This window comes from Ictalurus furcatus, chromosome 26, assembly GCF_023375685.1.
Source record: "Ictalurus furcatus strain D&B chromosome 26, Billie_1.0, whole genome shotgun sequence".
Lineage (NCBI taxonomy): Eukaryota > Metazoa > Chordata > Actinopteri > Siluriformes > Ictaluridae > Ictalurus > Ictalurus furcatus.
This window is the reverse complement of record NC_071280.1, coordinates 13,253,135-13,267,672: the sequence shown is the minus strand read 5'-3', so window position 1 is coordinate 13,267,672 and position 14,538 is coordinate 13,253,135.

The following is a 14,538-nucleotide window of genomic DNA, read 5'->3' as shown; positions in this document are numbered from 1 at the left end:
TCCATATCGTTACAACACATGAGCCGATATAATACCACATGTCAAATGTAATTCCTCACTTGATTGTGCATTGATTGTTTTTCTACACACTTTTTCAGATCCAAAAGAAATATTTAGCTTTTGTTCCAACAAATCTAAATGCCGTGAGCATGAGCCCAAAAGCTCCTGTGCATGTAATATGTTGTAAATAGACTCGTATACACAAAAGTGTGTGTGTGTGTGTGTGTGTGTGTGTGTGTGTGCTCCCAGCTGCATCCAAGTCAACAATTTATGCACCATCGGTTTTGAATTTTGGCCAGTGAACAATGTTCATGAGTAAAAAGTGGACAATTTAGCGTGTGCGTGTGTGTGTGTGTGTCGAATGTGTTTGTGATCATGACGCATGCTGAACTAACTCACTCTTTCTCTTTCTCTCTCTCTCGCTCTCTTTCTCTCTCTCTCTCTCTATCTCTCTCTCCCTCTCTCTCTCTCTCTCTCTCGCTCTCTCTTGCTCTCTCTCTCAGGTCTCAGCGCTCCACTCAACATCAAAGCTCACTACGCTGGAGTTCCCACCCCCAGGAACTGGACTTATGGCCTCATCCGCTACTTTGATTCGGCTTTAATGAGATAAAAACACTGACACGGCAGACACAGGTGGGGGGCACAGCAGAAAAATCCCCAACCATTGATGTAATACCTACTGTGTTGAATGATCTGTTTACAGCTCGCATTTGTGTTTATTTGGAAGTGTTAAAGGAATACTCAGGCATTTTCTTAATCCTAATCTTTATCTACTACATCTGTAGCATATGTGTGATTACCAGATACAAACATTTTCCGTGTCCTGAGGAAAGAACAGAAGGGGGAGGCATTTGGACACTTCTGTTTTAGCTATTTAATATAATTCCAGAGCATATACAGTATCCACTTCAAATTTACACACCTAATGTGTTTTGAATTGATGAGAATGGTACTGGGGCATTACAGTACACGGCAAAGAGGAAACATGAATGGAGCGATGTACCAGGACACATATGAGGAGAATTTAATCTCATTGACTGAGAGTATCTGGTTAGAAGATGGACATTTCAACAGGACAACAACCCCAGAACATACAGCTAAAATAACTCAAGAAGTTCTTACATGTTCTAGCCAATCTCCTGACTTGAATCCCATTCAAAAGTCCATCACAGGGATCCTCAGGAACTTCTAGGAATTAAAGATGAATCGCCAAGAGGGACATGCAAAAATTAAACCACAGTACTTTTTTTCCCCTATCCCTACATCATCAATACACACTTTTTTGTTCATATATATATAAGACAAAAGGCATTATGTGTGTAAATTTGAAGTGAATGTATGCACTGGAGGTATATTAAATAAAAAAAACAATAGTGTTTGAATACTTATTTACCCTCACTGTAGTTTATATTTGATTACCTCTATATATAGAGTTGTACATCAATCAGCAATAACCTTAGAACCACTGATATGTAAAGTGAATAACATTGATTATCTCATTACAATGGCACCTGTCAAGGGGTGGGATATATTAGGCAGCAAGTGAACAGTCAGTTCTCCAAAATTGATGTGTTGGAAGTAGGAAAAATGTGCAAGTGTAAGGATCTGAGCGACTTTGGTAAGGGCCAAATTGTGATGGCTAGACAACTGGGTCAGAGCATCTCCAAAAGGGCAGGTTTTGTGGGGTGTTCCAAGGGAACCAGCAACAGAGTCATGGGCACCCAAGGCTCACTGAGCAAAGGCTAGTCCATCTGTTCTGATCCCACAGAAGAGCTACTGTAGCACAAATTGCTGAAAAAGTTCATGCTGGCTATGATAGAAATGTGTTAGAACACAGTGCATCACAGCTTGCTGCGTATGTGGCTGCCCATACGAGTGGCCATGCTGACCCCTGTCCACCACCGAAAGCACCTACAATGGGCAGGTAAGCATCAGAACTGGACCATGGAGCCATGGAAGAAGGTGGTCTGGTCTGATGAATCGTGGTTTCTTTTATATCATGTGGACGGCCGGGTGCAAATGTGTCATTTACCTGGGGAAGAGATGAAACCAGGATACACTATGGGAAGAAGGTAAGCTGGCGGAGGAAATGTAATACTCTGTGCAGTGTTCTGCTGGGAAACCTTGGGTTCTGGCATTCATGTGGATGTTACTTTGGCATGTACCACCTACCTAAACATTGTTGCAGACCAAATACACCCCTTCATGGCAACGATATTCCCTAATGGCAATGGCCTCTTTCAGCAGGATAATGCACCCTGCCAAAAATTGTTCAGAAATTGTTCGAGGAACATGACAAAGAGGCTCCAAAATATGTGGGATGTGCTGGACAGACAAGTCTGATCCATGGAGGCCCTTCCTTGGACTTCAAGGATCTGCTGCTAACGTCTTGGTGCCAGATACCACAGCACACCTTCAGAGGTCTCGTAGAGTCCATGCTTTAACGGGTCAGAGCTGTTTTGGTGGCACAAGGGGACCTACACAATATTAGGCACGTGGTTTTAATGTTATGGCTGATTGGTGTATATTTTCAATGATAATGACTGTATTAAATACAGCTGCCTCTAGACTCCATTCAGGAATGGGCAAATCAGTAGCCAAGGTACACAGGAGAAGCAGATTTCTTAAACCTACTCAGGATGAGTAGATTTAAGAACCAGAGAAAGAAAAGAAACCTACTTCCTATTAAATTCACAAAACATACATTTCCATTTGGTGTATATCTTTAAATGTAATGCGCTTCACTGGAGCCTATCCTACCTAAGGCAGGGGACACCCTGGATGGGGTGCCCATCCATCACAGGGCACATGCACACACTACAGACAATTTGGAAATTAGCCTACAACACATGTCTTTGGACTGAGAGAGGAAACTGGAGTACCTGGAGGAAACCCCCCAAAGCACGGAGAGAACATGCAAACTTTATGCACACAGGGTGGAGGCGGGATCTGAACCCCCAACCCCGGAGGGGCGAGACAAACATGCTAACCACTAACTAAAGGCAAAATTTTGGCCAATGATCTGCTGACTATTTAGAGACTTTGTTAGAAGAGGATAATAATATGGCTATACAGAATCATCATCTATACAGGAATTCATATATTTATTTGTTTCTCTTTGCTTATATTAATACACTTAACTAACTAACTAGCTTTCCATATGTTATTACTACCACTTTTTCACCATGTCAGTTTCTGGGCACTGAAACTATGGGAAGCACATATGAGCCTTGTTATTTATAAGTGTGAACGGATTAAGTATTCTTTTACAACCGTTCATCCCTTCCCCATGTTTATGTCAGCAGGTGTACATGAAAAAATGAGATGAAAAATACATATATATTACAAAACACCACATTAACACACACAGAGACATACAGAAACACACTTAATGTCAGCAACTTTTCTCCCTCTGGAATACTGCATCATATTTATTTATCCTTTCCACATCTCAGATTTCTCTCCATCCCTCTAGCCTCCAGCCTCTCACTCTCTTGCCAGTTTATGTTCAGTCTCTCCATCACTCGCTGTTCCACTATCCCTCCGTCTCCTGCACATTTAAACAATAATTGAATCTGCAGACCTCCTCCATTTATTCTCTTCAATGTTTAATACACTGAAGTGGCCAGCCCTTCTCACTCCTTCCCCCAGCGGGCCTACACAAACTGTGGCATGCTAATAGCCTCTGAAACCTTACTACTAATTCCTGCTATTCTTTTCATTTCTCTAGCTCACTTTCTGCTACTAATAATCTTGGCGAGAGAAACGCTCGGAGTATCCCGCAGTGCAAGTATATAAGAAAAGAGCAATTCTAATATCAGACTTAATAATGAGGCCCTTAAATAATTTCTCCGGCAAGTCCCTCTGCTGCTGGCCGGGGGGAAATCGAGCTAGGCCTGTGACGTCTATGAGCGAGTGTGAGCAGAGCGCAGCATTAAAATAGGCTGGAGAGGTTCAAGTATGACAAATAGCGTCAATTGAGCAGCGAGGAGCTCTAAGATGCGGTACGAGAAGCTGTTGTGTAATGAGGGCAGTTTGGTGTTAGGATGCGTTGTTTCATCCGGCTTTATAACAGCCTTGGAGGTATGAGTGAATTGGAACGTTCGTTTCTAGAGTTCTCGCTAGGACGCTAGAACGTAATAAACTGCTTTCACACGAGGCACCGCCTTGGGCACATTTTGTGCTGATATGAACAAAACCACCTCACATGATGAGCACACTATAACATAATAATGCTGTTAGCACCGAGCTTTTTAATCCAGTTAACTAGCTTGCTAGTCAACTATTATGAATTATTACATGTCAAATATTGACTGATCGTTGAAGAAAAATAAAAGCTTTTGTGAATATAGCCAACCATGGCTCAACAGAGAAAAGCAAAGACAAGATCCATTACTCAGCATTAAAAGCAGTGGGTACCACCATACTGAAAATTCTCAACATTTGCTGCGTTTCAATTCGCCTACTATCCATCCTAAATAGTATCTGAGATTAGAATGAGTGTGTCCCAAATCATAGTACGTTGAAATGAGTATCCCAAATTATTGTCTACTATTTCCGGTAGATTTTGAAGTGTGGATCCGTGGATGCTTTTTCAGCTAATATTGCCCTAAACTCCTTGCATGAGGGAGGTGGAGTTTTGTGACAGATCAATAAATCAAGGGACTGAAAAGCTGAAATGCAACGAGTTGTTGTATGGTGAGAGTGTGCGTAACAAGGCAACAACATTCTCTTCCATTACATGACGTGTTAGTATGTCCCAGTACTTGCATACTCTTTTGCTACACACTCAAATGTATGTACTTTTTCTTCACAAAAAGAGTGCATATTTTTAGTGCACAGTATAAGTAGGTGACTTGAGATGCAGCAATTGTGTCACACCTTATAAAAAATTTGAGTTCTGGAGTCATGATTACCACAAGACCAGGACATTCGTTTGTAATCATTTGTAAACATGATGAACAAAACCTTGCTTGATCATAGCATGAGTTACAGGAGTGAACAGCTGAAAATCTGGAAACAATGAGTCACCAGAGACACGACCAATATGAATGTATAGAATATACTGCATAGAACGTTTGAAATATGTATAATGAGTATAATGTGTAGATAGATGAAAACCTTCGTATAGTATTAATCAGTTGCCATTGAAAATGTTTACATGCACAACAATAATCCGATATAAACTGGAATTTGGCAATATTCTAATTAGTATTGAGTCACGTAAAGCCACAATCCAATTAAAATGAAACAATTCGCAATCCTGGAATATGCTGATTGGAAATTTGTTGCATGTAAACATCGTATTCAGAAAATCCACTGAAAGGAGATATATGTGCATGTTCAGTCTGTATGGAATCTCCTGGGAAATAACAGCAGGAAAGGAAAAGTGTGTAAGTGTAGATCGGCACACTAACAACAACCATGTATACAGGAATATTCAGACGCCTATACGCATATAAACATCGTATTCGGAATATGGATGCAACCTGGATACAGACCTTAAAATGGCATTTGATGTGCATGTAAACGTAGTCAATGTTAAGAATCCAAAGGGGCAAAGAATAGCTTTAAGTCCCAGATTTAAGTTTTGAGAACATTATATGGGACCATCAAAACAAACCAGCATGCCAATACTCATTTGAAAATACTCATTGAAAACTGTCCACAAATCTATATAATACAAATCTGTATAATGCATCACGTCATATTTTATCTAATTCATTTATTCATGTCATCTACTATGAACAAAAACTTGAGTCACTTTTAACTAATCCAGCATGTTGTCCATCAAACTGCTATATCATTCCCTACAGCAGGTCTAATGGCAGCCAGTGCAGGTTCAGATGGGTGAAAACAAGACCTTCTGAGCTGAAGGTCAACCTTAGTGCTAACAATCACGACAACCGTGGGCTTGTTAAACCTGACTGCAACCATTAAGCTCACCACATAACACAAAACAGGCAGCAAGGGGCAATAACACAGCCAATGCCTGCTGCATGTCAATACACTCAGCACACATACAATGCAAAAATTAATCTACATATGGAATATCTAAATATTGATGTAGGAAATAAAATATTGATGTAGGAACATTTTAAACATCATATCAATGGGTTAATTCCAGAAAATATAGATATCTGTAATTAAAATTTGCTATCTTGGTAGCTTCATTGAGAGGCCTCTAATATATTTTTCTTCATATACTCTGCCATATAAAAAATTTTCAATCTTAAATAATTTATAGTGGTTGATGAAAATTTACACCACAGCCTAGCAGTATTAAGGACGGTGTGCTGGATATGAGTAGAATCTTGTCAACAGGAATGAACAGCTTAAGCTGTGACTGCTGTAAATATGGTAACTATTATCATTTAATCACTGGAGATTACTGGCCTCTTGTGAATAGTGGAAGGTGGGGTACAGCCTCTTCATATCAGCTGCTCAACACAGATTAATCTTCACCAGTCCTGAGTCACACAAATAAAAACATTGCTATTTGACAGATTTAAGCAATGTTCCTTTGATTTGTTCACCTATCTAGATGTTGTGCAGTTGTGGGGCAGTGCGCTCAGAGTTATTGGGATACAAACAATGCTGCCCCATGCTCGGGGGAGGAGCAGCAGACAGCACAGTTAATGACAGGGTTTCCAAATTGCGCTATTACTCCACAGCCATCAAGATTGTATTTTATAGCAAATACTCAGAATTAAAGCTAATCAATTTCCTCAAACAAAGATGAAGTGGAAGTGCAGACTGTGTGTCTATGATGCACAGACCCGTTTCTTTTGTAAATATATTGCAAAGAGTGCTAAAGGGAAAGGGGGATCATGGAGTGGATAATGCACATCAGAATTGCGTGTACAAAACAGTGACCTTAGTTTCTATGCAAAGGCCAAGAAAAAATATGAAAATGTGTCACCCATTTTCAATGTCTGTATTTTTGGGCTAGATTCAGGTCTTTTGTGTAGTTTTTGAGATGGAGTTTTGCTGGAAATATTGCTGAAACCTGGCAAACCTTGTCAATGGTGCACACTTGGTGTTTTGTTCAAACTCAGGTGAACAAAGGAGCTGCTAGACTGTATGCTGGTCACTGTATGTTTTTGACTCTCAGCTGCCTATTATGGACTTACTCTAAAAATCCACTAGTGAAGTGTGATATCCTCGCAACTTCATTTTGTTTGAGGCTATGTTGTTATTGTCATCCTGCACCACCAGAATCTATGATCACGAGCCACTGCTGCCAATAATGTGTCACTAGAAAGTAGAATTTTCATATCAAATCAACAGAGCCCCCTTATTAATCTATAATGAATATATATTGAGAAAACCCTGAGCATTTTACACATGTATAACTTCATATATTTTGTCATATTTCTCATTGACATCTGTCACTGAATGAACACGTTGCAGTAGACACAATGCCAGATATGACTAAAATCTTGTCAGTGGACCACTCATTAACTACATGTGAGACAAAAAATAAGAATTGGCACTTTGCAAACTCAATAATCAGAGTTCAAAATAAAAATGAAGTATTAATTGTTGGGTTAATCCTTAATGTGTCCAGTCATCTCCTTAACTCATTTGAAATAAAACTCCTCTTCGGATCACACTGGAGAGTTTCCAGTGTCCTTTCTGAAGGTACACCACCCCCACGCTACATATTGGCTGTTATGTAGTCGTAGGCACACGACTTAGTACGTCAGCATGAAGATAAACTCTGCTGATGACCATTACATGGCCATTATTCTATTTTGAACTACATTTCATCTGTCCAAGTTCATCCATCTTCTCTCTTTTGAAAAGTGACAGACTCTACGCACTTTATCATCCATCTGGCCATCCGCAGCCTCTCATTGTCACTGCTTATCACCGCATGCAGCATGTTGTATTGTCTAATCTTTCAATCATTTCTCACATTCTTGTCAAACCCCATTTTTTAAAATCATTTCAAAATCGATTACTTCTTTTCTCCAATCCTTTCTTTTTTCCCAAGCTTTTGTGTCACCATTTACCGCTACATTATTCTGTCCCTCCTTTGCATCTTGATATATTATTCTCTCACTTTTTTTTATCAGTTCATCCTGCTTCATCATCATCACCTAGCTTTTTTTTTAAGAAGCCCCATCAATCTCTAATCAAACACATGCTGAATTAATTACATGTCACATAGGAAGCATAATTAACACCAACGACCTCAATTCTCATTATATTACCCCAACCCTTCTTTCGCTTTTAAATCAAATTTTTAAAGAAAGCCTGGCTTTGATTGAAACATGAAGCTATTTCCGTCCAGCGGAGATAATTCATTTCATTCTCTCTCTTTCTCTTGCTGCTTTTCACGTTCCTTCTGGGCTGCGTCCAAATACGCATACTTTTACTCCATAGTCTACTCAGCCAAGTTTGGAAAGATAGCAGACGTGGGTAATGAGGTTTTCTACAGAAAGCATGTCATTATTACACTTCGTTCATGTTGTAAACTGGACTGTTTCCCAAAAGCACTGCAAAAGATCCTTGTAAAATGGTAGCATGAGCATCACATTGAACACCCTTTACCAGGCCATTTTATGTTGCTTTTGGGAAAGTGGGTACAGTTTAGAATCTTTCATAACATATAGACCATGTGTGAAAAACTGGTGCACTGAGGTAAATTTTATAGATAAGCTAGTTACATAGATATGCAAAGTAGCGAGGGGGGGGGGGTTAAGTGTGGTTGATTTTTATTTGTTATTTGTTTTTCTGGATCACAGATTTCAGTTCTGAAAATTGCTGTAAAAAAAGCACTGGAAATGAAAATGGAAAAAAGAAGCTTCAGTTTGGTTCAGTTTGTTTGTGTTTTTGGTGGACATATTTTATTCTTTATTTTAAACAAGAAAAAAGTTCTGTCCTCAGTAGCTGCTGAAATTGTGTCATTTGTGAAAATGCTTTTATTTTTAATTATTAAGATCTAAATAAGTAAACTTTATACACTCTGTTGCGATCAATATATGCATATTGCTTTACACAGTGAAACGTTGTCCTTATTTTGTATGCAGTAGTAGGTGTATAATATTGCATGTTGGAGTAGTATGAACAGCGTCAGCCTCCAGCTTCAATCCAAATAAAGACAGCAAGAGAATCTTTAAATTCATGTTGTTTGCACAGATGTACTGAAAAGATGAATGTGTTTGTCCTAAATGTTAATAACATTACTGATTGGCACAAAAAGCCAGCAGATTGGACGTTTATATTATAATCAAAACATGCACAAAAAAAAAAAATCATTATTCTTCTGATATTTAAATAAATATATCAAATCCTTTAAAAAACTTCAATAGTTTTCTCACATTAAATTAAATCATGTCTCAGAAATGTATTCTTCCTTTTACTTAATGGATAAGGGATACTTTATATAACACTGCTTATTTATCGACTGGATACCGGGGCTACTTCTTCTCTTTCCTTTTCTAAGCAATTGGTCACCAGCCACAAATTAAGCTTGCTGCTGTATAATAAATCCTTTGAGGTACTTCCATGAGTAGTTTCATCTTTCTAAATGCTGAAATATTGATAATGTTTCCAATCTGTGCCAAATGTGGAGAGAAGAAACTACTAAATTCTCAAAAAGATTTAGTCAGAGTTAATGCGTAGCATTGGATATTTAGTCTGGGGGCTTAAATTAGCATATCACAAACAACATAGAGTACAGGTAGCTAAAGTGATTAGGTATGGTTTGTCTTTTTCTGGATGAGTGGAAAGACAGATAAACACACAAAATAAAACCAAACAATTCAGTAAAAACAGCAGTGAAATTATTTAGTGTAACATTAGCAGCCTGACATTGAGCTATATATATATATATATATATATATATATATATATATATATATATATATATATATATAGTTATAGTTATAGTTATAGTTATATAGTTATATATAGCATAGTTAATAATACAAAATTTTTATGGGTGATAACTCTCATATTGTTCATATTGTGGAGCATTTCAGATAGGAAAGGTGTTAATAGTAGGTGATGTGCATTTATACAGTATATATGCCCATGTGTTCACATTAACAGCCACATTCAATGTTAAAGCTGCCAAGAAACCCTCTTGATGCTTGGCCCCATTATCCATATTATTGTTCCGGAGTGAACAAACTGTACACTCAGGGGGCACTTTAATAGGAACACCTATACACCTGCGCATTCATTCATTTAATCAATCAGTCAATCAAGTGACAGCAGCACAATGTGTAAAGTCATGCAAATACAGTTCAAGAGGTTCAGTTAATGTTCACATCAAACATCAAGATGGGAAAAGTGTGATCTCAGTGACTGGTTTTTGATGCTAGACAGGCTGGCTTGATTATTCAGGAAATTTCAGATCTCCTGGCATTTTCATGTACAACAGTCTGTGGAATTTACACAGAATGTAGTGAAAAACAAACAAACAAAAAAAAAAAACATCCAGTGAGCGGAAGTTCCTTTTCAAAGGGATCTCAACATTGCGTGACCACCACGCTGTGGGAAGCGCCCTCACGCGTGACTGGTATCTGAAGCTTATAAGCCTACTGTGGTCAGGTGACGGGGCAATTAAGCGTGTCGCGTGATATATAACCGCACCTGTGAACCATGCCATGAGCCTTATTTTCTTCAGCAAGACTGCATGTCGGTTGTTTGTGTAACGCTCGCAAAAAGATTTCATTTCCTCTCTATCTTTTCAAAATAACAAAAGAAAAATCTCTTTACTTTTTTGTCCCTTTAGAAAAAAAGGAGAGAGAAAAATATAGTGAGAGAGATTTCAATGGGGGACGGGGGTGGTTGGGGGACACACACACTTTCTGTATGAAGTGTCTACGGGTGGCTAACTGTGGTCAGACTGTGGTCTGACTGTGCGCATTGTGAATGCCTTAAGATTAGGCAGCTCCGCTCGTGGCTTGCTCTCTTCTCGGTTGAAGGGAGTTGGGTTTCTGACCCTTGCAGATCTGGGGTCTCAGGTCATGGGGATCTCGTATGGATCTGGAGGAGGAGCCGGAGACGAGCTGTGCTCTATCTATTGCTCTGTCTTAGGGGTACGTTGGATTTTAGAGCTTGCGTTGTGAGTCCTTCTTCCACTATGCAAAGCCAAAAAAACCCCTCTCTGACTCAGAGGAGCCAGAAAGGGGTGCCCTTGCACCAAAAACTAGTTCAAACTATATATTAAACACTGATTCATTGGTTCACCTGGAGATCAACACCCCCTAGCGGCAAACCATGGAAATTTCAAAACATTTCGAAACAGTAATGACGTAACGAAGCCTTGTTTGCTGAAATCATCTGACTTGCCCAGTTTGATACACGCGCCGAACAACTGATTCGAAATAAAAGATTTGCAAAGCTTTCGAAGCTTCATGAAGCAGTGTTTTGAAAGTGCCCATCACTATCAAAAATGGAGAGCAGATCTCAAGCATATAAAGAGCTGCTTGAAGTGATTACTAAGGCAGTGAATATAAATCTCCCTCACACCACAGTAAACTCTTTTTTTCAGACGTACATGATGAAATATCACGCTTCTGGGGAAAACCATACACTAGCCGTTTTTATAACCCTGTGATGTCAGATTATTTGGCCATTTGGGGGGAATGAATTGCACAGCTATTTAGCTATGCCGAAGGTGGAAGAGGCACTTGTGAGCTACCTCTCTCCATGAATGGCAGGTAATTTACGGGGGCTGGTTTTGCCATCCAAGCCATGTAAGGCCACCTCAGCGTTGGTGGGCAAGGCCTATGCGGCAATAGGTCTCGCTTGTGGGTGACTGCATACAATGACAGTGTTGCAGGCCTATCAAGCAGACCTGCTGAATGAGCTCGACATACGGCGGCGTTCAGCCAGTTCCTTCCCCGTCGTGTTGAGTTCGCCCAGGCATCCACAAGTGGAGCCTGGGCCAGCGCTAGTGCAAGGGAGGCACAGAATGAGAGTGTGGCAGCCACTCCTCCCCCCAAACCCCCACGCCCCCCACAGAAAGCCGGGGTGGCCACAGTTCAGCCTGCTAATAGGCCTGATCTGAGAATAAAGACCAAGCAAACAATTAAGGAGCGGTCCTGAGGGACATTTACATTCCACCGCAGGCTCGAGTGTCTTGCAGTGACCCTCAGATTCAGATCTTTTGAACAAGCCATGCCCTCAGTATGACAGAGTGGGTATTCTCGTTCCCACAGTGTGAAGCTCAAGCAATGTTGAATCCTCTTTGAAAGGGAACGTCTAGGTTGCCCCTGTTCTATGACAAGGGAATGAGATGTTGTGTAGCTTTGTCATATGGGGGGAAACCTGTGAATTGCGTCTCCACGTCAGATGATACAGGCTGATGGCGTGGTTCACAGGTGCCGTTTTTATATCATGCGACGCACTTAATTGCCATGTCACCTGATCATGGCAAGCCTATAAATAGGGTGTTTCCCACAGTGTGAAGCTCACACAAGGTCTCGTTCCCTTCTCAAGGAGCAGGGTTACATTTGTAGTTGTGGCTTAGTGGGTTACTGGGTTGTGGCACAACTAAGTTGTGGATTAGTGGGCTCTGGGTTACTGATCGGAAGGTCAGGGGTTCAAGCCCCAGCACTGCCAAGCTGCCACTGTTGGGCTCTTGAGCAAGGCCCTTAACCCTCTCTGCTCCAGGGGTGCTGTATCATGGCTGACCCTGTGCTCTAATATATATGTGGCCAATAAAGAGTCATGTAATCCAGACGTTCTGCAGGCACAAAGCCTTGTTGATGAGAGAGAATGGCCAGGTTGGTTTACACTCATAGGATAGCTATAGTAACTCAAATAACCATTCTTTACAACCATGGCGAGCATAAAATCTCAGAATGCACAACATATCAGTCTTTCAAGTGGAGGGGCTACAACAGCAGAAGAACACATTGTCCTGTCAGTTAAGAATCAAAGAATGCACAATTGTTTAAAAATAAACAGGGGACTAATTTAATTTTGGGGGGAAGCAGGGATAAGATGAGTGGGAAACAAAATATTACCCATGGCCACCTTGACAATGATGTGAAAACAGTCAGTTTAGCGTAGGCCATGTTTTGTGATATTCTTAATGAAGTAGGCAAGCATTGCCATCTAAGCCGTCGGCAATGACCTAAGTCATGTTCTATGTAGCAATGACCTCATTTACTGTCTTTTTTTTGCCTCCTTTTTTTGAAGTTCTTCAGCCTCAGGGAGCCTTAGGGGGAAATGAGACCTGAGGCTCTTGCCTTTCCGCCTCTCCTCTCTGATCAGTTGTTCTTCTCTGGCAGAAAATGAGACCTACTCATTAACTGTTGAAAGTGGCTCCTCTATTATCATTCTCTGTTATTCTGTCTTATTCTGTCATCTCTCTGTCGTTCCCTCCTCTCACTTTGCTCAATCTCTTCTTCTCCATCCTCTTCTGTTGTTCAACACCCATCCCTTTTCTCTGTCTTTCATCTTCCTTTCTTTGCTTTTAATCCAAGTCACTACCTCTAGATAAGACTGTCTCATCTTCTAAGACCAACTTTCAATATGTCTTCACCTTCTACTTGTTCCATTTCTCTCCATGCTAAATCGTCCACTGTTATTTTCGCTGCATTAGCTGCATCAGCTTAGAGGTAAACAGTGTTTTCTTCTGTTGGGAATAGTGTAAATGTTTTCCTCCCTCTTTCTACCAGTGGGAAAAGGATTGTAACTAGCTCCAGTGAAATGATATGAATTCCATCAGGTATGTTCCCTCAGAGAAGATCTGAAATTCTGAGCCACACAACACACATATGCAGCTCAGTGTTTTTTTGGAAAGCAATGGCGTTATGAGTCACTGTGAATAGAACGGCTGCAGAGAAGAAGGGGATGGTGAAGATAGCGATGGAAAAGGTGATGTAGGTAGGTATTGGGTGCAGATGAAGATTCAGTAACAATCAGTGATATGATGCAAGTTATAATAAGTTAATGACCAGTGCAAACCATCTATTTTTATCTGTTTTATTTACATACTTAATATATATTTTGTGATTTGTTGTTGTCAAAGTTTTCCCACCATTCCATATGTTGGAGTAGAATATTCTCTGACTATCTGCAGCAGACCTCCAGAAGTCATTGTAGTTGAATTTATTTTAGTTGAACTTCCTGCATCACATGAAGAGGTCGCAGCTACACTTCTCTTGGCTCTCACAACTACATCTTGGCATTGAGTGAAAAGAGAATGTGCCTTCCTTTTATTAAAAACAAAACAATCTCTTCCTCTCTTTAATCCTTACTCCCAGTGGCCAAAGTTAATCTTTTACTCCAAATGTGTGGTCACATTACTACTCGCTTGTTTTATTTTTTATTAAATATTAAAACCAAAGACATGGTCAAAGCAATTTATCTATATTAATGACTGAAATGCTAATGACGTCCCCCTGTTTGCTAATATGCAAACATTTATATGGCTCACAGATTTGAAGAATGATTAATAGGAAGGCCAGGCTACCCCATTAATACCTGTGCTAACATCGTGACAGCTCCTCACTGTCCTGTTCCAGTGTGGCACTCATGCTCTGTTTCAGTTCTGTTTTTAAGAAG